This window comes from Austrofundulus limnaeus, unplaced genomic scaffold (genome assembly GCF_001266775.1).
Source record: "Austrofundulus limnaeus strain Quisiro unplaced genomic scaffold, Austrofundulus_limnaeus-1.0 Scaffold243, whole genome shotgun sequence".
NCBI lineage: Eukaryota > Metazoa > Chordata > Actinopteri > Cyprinodontiformes > Rivulidae > Austrofundulus > Austrofundulus limnaeus.
The window spans coordinates 208,441-216,500 of NW_013952645.1; the positions used below are offsets into that span (position 1 = coordinate 208,441).

Here is an 8,060-nt window from a genome sequence, read left to right on the forward strand (position 1 = left end):
TATATATATATGTCTTTTTCCTGCTATGATTTGTGTACAAACTGGTACAGTGTCAGAATTGTATAGATTTATATAAATCTCATTCAACCACAATGAAATTCACTCTATCAAGGAGGCACAATTTGTATGGATAATATATATTTTTTACAATAACATGCTGGAATGAAACTAAGCAAAAAGGAAATAAAACAACTTTCTACATCTTGCATTTTTAAAAAAATATAAAAGAAAGTACAGATAACTGTGAAAATGTAAGGAGTAGAAGTAAAGTCAACTGAAAAATAATTACTCAATCAATAACCTTCATTTCTACTCAAGTACAGTAATAAAGTTGTACTACAACTCGCAACAAGCCAACTTTTAGCAAAAGGTGCAAAAAAAACTTAAAGCTTGAGGAACCAAAGAGGTTTACAGAATTAACAAAAAGCACAGCTTAACTATAAAAAAGATAAAACTAAAAGTAGCTGAGGGAGAAATAGCATGTACTGTGTTTGAAGAAACTGAAGAAATCAGTTTTTAGAGGACATGATTTGGAAATAAAGTTATCTCTTTTTTGTTTGTTTTTTGTTTGTTTTTGTAGAATTGGAGTTACAAACAAATATTCATCCCCTGATGAGTGGAAATTTTTAATATTAAGACATTTTAATAATAATAGGCTATTAAAACATTTTAATATTAAAATAAAACAGAAAATTTACAAAAGCCGTGCAGAAATAAGAAATGTGAATGTTTATACAGTCTTATGATCACTGGACTGCTGGCTCTTTAAATTAAAATCCTGCTAATGAAAATCCCCTGCTGACCCCCCCGGGTCTGTCCCGGTTCGGAGTCCGGAGCAGGATCCCGGATCGCCTCGGGTCGTTTGGATCTGAACCCAATCAGGTACTGAACAAACGTTTCACCTCTTTCTGCTGCCTTTTTTTTTTTTTTTTTTTAATCTTTTCTCCGTCCTCCTGGCTCCGACCAGAAGCTAAACTGGACCGGGACCATGTTGCTGAGTCTGCCCCGGCTCGCAGCTCTGTCAGCCGGGTTACCTGTCTGCCTCCCGGACCGGCACCGCTCCGGGTGAAGGTCCATCATCCGGTCCGGTCCGGTCCGGTCCGGTCCGATGGTTTCATGTAAACTTTTCATATTTTCACGATGTTTGTTGGCTTTAACGTGAGCTGCGTCCCAGCTGGGCGGAGCTGAGAGGCAGCAGGAACAGGTGGGCGGAGCCTGTGTGCAGGTGATGAATAGGTGATCAGAAAAAAGACCAAAAATACAAATTTACATAGTTATGTTCAAATTTACACAGATGCATCTAAAAAGACATTAAATAGAGTTGGAGTAGCTTTCATTGTACCAGAATTAAAATGAAATTATGACAAGAATTAATGATGAACTTTCAGTAACACAGGGGAAATACTTATGTTATTATCTATTCATTGGGTTGAAAAAATAAAACCATTAAAGTCAGTGGTTTGTTCAAATTCTAGCTCATCCCTGGTCAGTTCACAATGTAACCATTCAGAAAGCAGGCCAGATATTTTCATAGAAACTCAACAAACATTACATAGAATAAACATGATGGGATTAACGGTTAACTTTTTATGGATACCAGCTCATTATGGCGTTAAAGGAAATGAAACGACAGAGCAGCAAAGGAAGCTGTTAAAAACTCATCAGTCGACTTGGTTGTTAATTTTAGTGAATCAGAAATAAAATTTAATTAAACATAAAATGAAGGATAAATGGCAAGAGCAATGGGAGAAAGAAAAGAAAGGACGTTGGTTCTGTAAGATACAAAGGAAGAATGGAGAAATGAGAAGTACAGGGAGGACAGGAAACTATTAGTTCTCACCTCAGGTTTGGGCACACTGGGCTAAACTGCACTCTATTTTAGGGGAACACTGTAGTGGTGTGTGTGTGACAACTGTAGAGCTGATGACACAACAGAGCATGTATTACATTGTCAAAATTATGAGGAAGAAAGGCAACAATTCAACGTTTAAATAGAAGTAAAGTTAAACTAGATTTAGTTAAATTATTTAGAAGTAACTCAAAGTAAAATTAATCATAATATTTTGATATCTTAAATTAACACAGTTGTACAATAGAGTTTAATCCTTGAGGGACGTTCTGGTCCACACTCCATACCAGTCGGTGGCGGTAACGCACCAGTTTCATTGTTTGTCATCCGCCATTAAACAGAAAATAAGAAGACGACCAAAAATGCATGTTATCCACCGCTTTTAATGCCAGTTTTCAACTAAGATCTCCTGTTGAGTTCTAGAGGTTTTAGTCAGACTTTCTAAATAATTGATAACTCTCAGCTACTACCGCATTAAAATTCAGCTGAACTGACTGAGTTAGCTAGTTATATGATGACTATGCAGTTAGTTTTTTTTAAGTTTTTTTATAATATGGACCAGGATTCTGTCCTTAATGAAGCTTGAGTTGAATTGAATCGTTGTGGTGGCCATCTTTATTTATACTGACTCCAGAAGTTAATCAGATGCAGATTTGATGATTGATTTTTGCAAGTTTTGTGAAAATATATATGCTGTATTGCCTCATATGATTTTTTGCTGACAAACAAGGTTCACATCCACAGTTTTAAAGTTTGAAGCAAAGATCCTGTGCAATGACTAGCACTTAGAACCTGTTTCAAACTCCAGGCCTGCTGGCCTATTGTGGCCCGCCACCGCATTTTACGTGACCCATCAGAGCTTCAAATATTTTTGTAATTGGCTAAGGTTGATTAGCAGCAGTGGCCATGTTGAAATGGGTTGGGAGGATGTTGTTGGGGAGAAGTCTTCATCCAATTTTAGATCAATAAAAATATTTAACTGACTGAAATGTAACCTATTTTGTGTTTTAAAGGTCCGTTGGCTGTGGTGACCTCCTTGAATCAAATTGAATCTAAAAGATAATAAATTGTAAATGTTTATTCAATGATTGTTTCCTGAAAGTTTCATTAAAATCCATAAGACGTTTTGCTAACAGACTGACACAGAAAACAGGCAGAAACAATAAAGTTCACCTTTGTCTTTCAGCAGCGGTCAATAAATACGTTTTAAATTGTTTAGCTGTGAAGTTTAATTTCTAATAACTCATTTTGTCTGTTACTGCATGACCTCATTGATATAAAACCTTTTAAAAGAGCCATTTGTTTCTTTATTGGCTTCTTGTAAAAGGATTAATGTGATTCTGTTTGTCATTATTCCAGAGCTGACCTTTAATGTTCAGTGATGAAGCTGTTTAAATAACGCTCTGCTCTGAGAGTCGAGCTGTTTTCGGCCTCACGCCTCATTTCACACCAAGCTGACAGGCTTCACCCTCCCTTCCTGCTTTACCCTTTGGTCCCAGTAAACATGACCTTTGACCTGAAGGTCAGCAAGGTACACAGCTCAGTGCTGACCTGAAACAAATGACTGGGTCAGTGTGTGTGTGATTTGACATTTCTGATAGTCAGCTGGACTCGGTGTGAACAAATAAGAAACTCTTCCTTCTGAGGACAGTTTTATCAGTATTTTAAAGACAGGTTTGAGCTGTTTTGAAGTGGGGAGCTGTAGAAATGTTGTGAAGTTTTGAAATCGTATCTTCCTTGTAAAACAAACACATGAACACTAAGGAAACATAGATTCACATTTTTAACGGGGTAGTGTGTGATCACGCAACATATCATCTGAAGACGAACATTTGCGTGTTTACACTGCTTTATGCAGCCTACTGTGTGGCCTCCGTGGGCCACACCATTTGCAGTTGAGACACTGGCTGCATTTCCATTGGAAATGTGCGCAAAACTTTGTCGATATTCTGTTAATGTCAAAAAAACACAGTTTCGCAATTGCAGTGTTTCCATTAAGTAAGAAACGCTATTAAAGTCATGCGTGAATACGCTTGTTTTCGCGATAAGTCATCACAATCATGGCGACAATGGATATAAACACATAGCATGTTGCTACCATGGTATTAGCGCTCGTCATCAGAGGAGACGTCGGCGTCTTATCGAGGCTTTCCAGCGACAAGCCCCTTAAACTTGCAAGTGGCTATGTTGCATTTTTGGTGAGTTTAATACTTTCTTTTACTACTTCGGTGATTTCATTACTACTTCTACTTCCTGTTTTCTTCTTCTTCATCTTTTTTGCCAGTAGAAACAGCTGGTTCTTGATCACGTGACTCCCGTGATGCGAAAAAAGTGTTTCCATTGCAGTTTTGCGAAATACATCAATTTCGATACAGCCGAAAAACTACCTTTTCCTAGCGCAAAACCATTTTGTCGAAAAATAAAAAAGAAATTAAAAATTGGCGTGTTTCCATTGAGCAAATTTATTTTCGGAATTCTAATTTGCGCATTTTCATGGTCAATGGAAATGCAGCTACTGTCCCAACAGTACAAATACACTGCTGCCATTACTTTTTACCTATTATTTGGCTAATTTTAGATTTTGGCTACCATTTAGCAAACTTCTGCTGCTTTTAACTTAATCATCTGTTTGACTATTTTTAGCTTTAGCAACTGTTTTGCTACTTTTACTTATTGTTTTGTTACATTTTTCATCTAATTTGGTTTTCATCTGATTTACCTTAGTGTTTGATTTTTTTTAAGAACTTGTTTCTCTTTTAAACACTCAGTTTCAGTTCTAGCAAATTTAAGCAACATCAGTCAGCACTTAGCATTCACACTGCCTTTTCTGCTGTTTCTCTACTTCTCATATCTAGTTTGTTCATCAGCTCTTAAAGTTTCAGATGTCTGGATAATGCTGTAATGAAACCTCTGATGTGTGTCTAAATGTGTGAAATCCTCCTGTTTAACCTTTCACCAGCCTGGGAAATCTCTGAAGCGTCTCTGTCAGATTCCTCTCTGACACAAAAGAGGCTAAACTTAGCAGCTGATATACAACGCTGAGCAGATCAGGCTGCTCTGGGATCAGCCTCCGAGTCCCTGCTGACGCCTCTGACCGAACATGTTACATACATGAACCGGTGTGAGTTACAGCCAGGGGCGGAGCCAGTGGGTGGCCAGAGGTGGCCAGGGCCACCACAGACAAATCTTTGGCCACCCTGCTGTACACACCCCTTCCACCGCAAAACAATCTTTAGGGGTGTAATAATCCTCCTGAACAGTTGGTGGCAGTGTTTAACAGTTTGAAACATCACCAACTCTATCTGAAGAAGAGTAATGACAAGGAAGTGATGGTTTTCTTTATATTCAGAACATATGCCTCTGTATATAATCTGACTGGTGTCAACGTTTGGACTTATGGTGACATTTTNCTCCTCCCTGGAACATTAACCCTTAGGGCACAGAAAGCAGCAAAACCAATTGTTTTCAATTATTGGAAAATGGTTTTATATTCATTACATAACTGATATTTTATAAGAGTTGGAGTCCTGATTACGTTTAATTCAGAAAGTACTGTTTATTTCATTATTATTAGTTATTTTAAAGTCAAATAATTTGATTTTTAGGGAGGTTTTTCTTTTTTTTTTCCAACTGATTTGCTGAATTGTGACAAAATGTGTCTAAAAAATAAATGAAAAAGTTGATGATGGAGTAAAACAAGAAAGGAATGATAATAATGTGTCTTTTTAAGTTTAATTCTTTTTCTTTATTCATTAGGTTATGTCTGTCCTGAAAATTAAATAAAATATGATCTGTAAAATGTCATTCGTAACATTAAATTGACAGAAAACAGTCCTGAGGTTGGACCAAGTTTTTAATTTTTACCCTTTTGTGTAGCTGAGTTTGACACTCCTGCTGTAGATTCCTGTAGTAGAGGAAGTTGTTATAGTTTTTGTTTACTTAAATGTCAAAACGTTCAATTGGGCCTTTGTTTACATAACCATACAGTTATGTGTTTTTTAATCCGAATCAGTTTTATTGCCATTGTCAATGAACAGTATTCACAGACTAGGAATTTGCTTCGTGTAAAGGTGCAATAGGTATCAAATATAACAAAAGAAGAAAATACATAAAATAAAGGAAAAATATAATAAAATATATAAAACATATGTACACCAGTTCAACACAGTATTCGGATTCTTCTCTTCACATTGTTAGCTATTCAACATTCATGTGGTTCCACCACGATTTCACTTAACGAACACTAAATTTTCTTACATTGCAATACAAAAATATTTTATGCTAGTGCTACATTTTCGCCTAATTTTTTAATGCAAAAAAAATTGGGCCGTTCTTGACCATTAAACTCCCGGGCTGAAAAGTTTCCCCACTCCACCCCTGCCTCAGTACTTTAAAATTAACCATTAATCCTGATTCCTCATTTCAACCGTCTTTGAAAGTGTAGAGAATGCAGGAGAACTAACTGTACCAGAGCCTAAATTTAAATTCTATTAGCCATATACAGCCTATCCCTGACCCCAGTACCTAAAATCAACCATTAATCCTGATGCCCTATATTAAACACAGACCCCCAACCCAAAGACCCCTATGTGGTGCAACCTGGAAAAGCCGCGGGCCTGAATAACTGACGCGGGGGGGGTACCCGACACGTCAAAACTGGACGCAGACATCACCTGACCAAGCGTCAATATGTTGATGAGTCAGGAGTGAGAACGTGTTCGTTAAAGGGGCGGGGCTTAAAACTTCAGGGTCTGCATCCTTCGATGACTGAAATCGAAGGAAACGTACAAATTTTCGAATATAAGAAATAATAACTGCAAAGTTTTTGTTTTTTTAGTGAATTGTCTTCTCTGATATTTCCTATTTTTCCCTGTTTTGTTTTTGCCTTTGGTTTGTTAAAGTGTCGATTCTTAAATGTTTGTGATAAATTTATTTTACCTACAAATCCACAACATTAAACTCACAAACCCTTTCAAATTAAAAGTTTAATCAACGTACAGTGATGACATTTCTTTTTCCACATTACAAACTTCGTTTTTATGAAAAAAAAAAAAACAGTTTCAAACAAACAGCCATAAATGTGAGGTGAGTCAAGGATATTTTGTATTTCAAACAATAAATCAGAAACTCCCTGTGTTCAGAAGATTAAATGAACTTTTACTTAAAATCAGGTTGATGTTCTGATACAAACTGGACTTTTTAAAAACAACTTTAATTCAGGCTTCAGAGTTTGTCTGAATATTTGAAAACACAAAAGAAGCTTTTCATCACACAAAATAGAAATTCCAAGAAGTCTTTTTAATAGACAAAAAAAATGTTGCATTTAAAGTTTTATTTGTGCTGTTTTGTTTCTGTCTGTGTTGCTTCTTCTCCAACATGTTGAAGCTGTAGTTTTGCCGATGAAACTTTGTTGAATGTGATCGTGACCTTGTTGGTGTTTAATTGGTGGCTTTAAAGGAATATTTTTTCATGATTTGCATTCATGTTGGGATGTTTGTGTGGAAAAACTCAACAATAGTTGTATTTTTGGACGTTTGTAATCCAAAGTGAGGGAAGTCAGCAGGTTAAACTGATGGAGCATTCCTTGATGGAATGCATATCGCCCGCTGCCTTTCATGCCAAAGATTTCAACTTGGATCATAATGAGAAGAATTAACAAAGATATTGACATTTTGGTGAAATATTGTAAATGACTTTGTGATATTGGGAGATCTTGTGTGATGTGTATCATGTTTTAGCTCATTTTCCATAAAATTTAATTCTGTGCTTACTAATGTCAGTTAGCTCTGGTGGCTATCTTTAATCAGGTTGATAAAAAGAACTAGAGTTGTAGATATATGTCCAGTGATGACTGACTATTTTTAGTACGAGTCCAGTGCATCACGAAATACTTGCTAATGAACAAATATAGTTAAGCCAAAAGTTATTGCCAAAGTCTCAGTAGTGCTCTGACTGTGTTATGATAAACTCTCACCTACAGCCACCACGTTTTAGCTCAATATCTGTAGAACTGACTGAGTTTTTGTCTCAGTTAAGGTCGACTGTTTCTGGCAGTCATCCGAAAGTAAGGTCGTATTCAGACCTGATAATTCTACACATTCTCACTCCCAAGTCGTCACATATTGACGCTTTTCCAAAGGTTCCCTCTGCGTCTTATTTTGACGCGCAGGGTACCCCCCTCGCGTCAGTCCTTGCTGTCCACGGCTTTTCC

General features: G+C 36.8%; 1 protein-coding gene across 2 annotated transcripts in view; it reads left to right on the forward strand.

The window, feature by feature from the left end:
- The first annotated feature begins 793 nt into the window (after positions 1–793).
- LOC106525824 (LIM domain-binding protein 3) overlaps positions 794–8,060 on the forward strand; it is a 99,051-nt gene continuing 91,784 nt past the window's right edge. The window contains exon 1 of one of the 2 annotated variants that reach the window (XM_014020169.1): positions 794–882. The gene's annotated coding sequence lies outside the window, so the exon portion shown is untranslated. The remainder of the gene's footprint in view (positions 883–8,060) is intronic. The other variant, XM_014020168.1, reaches the window with a different exon arrangement.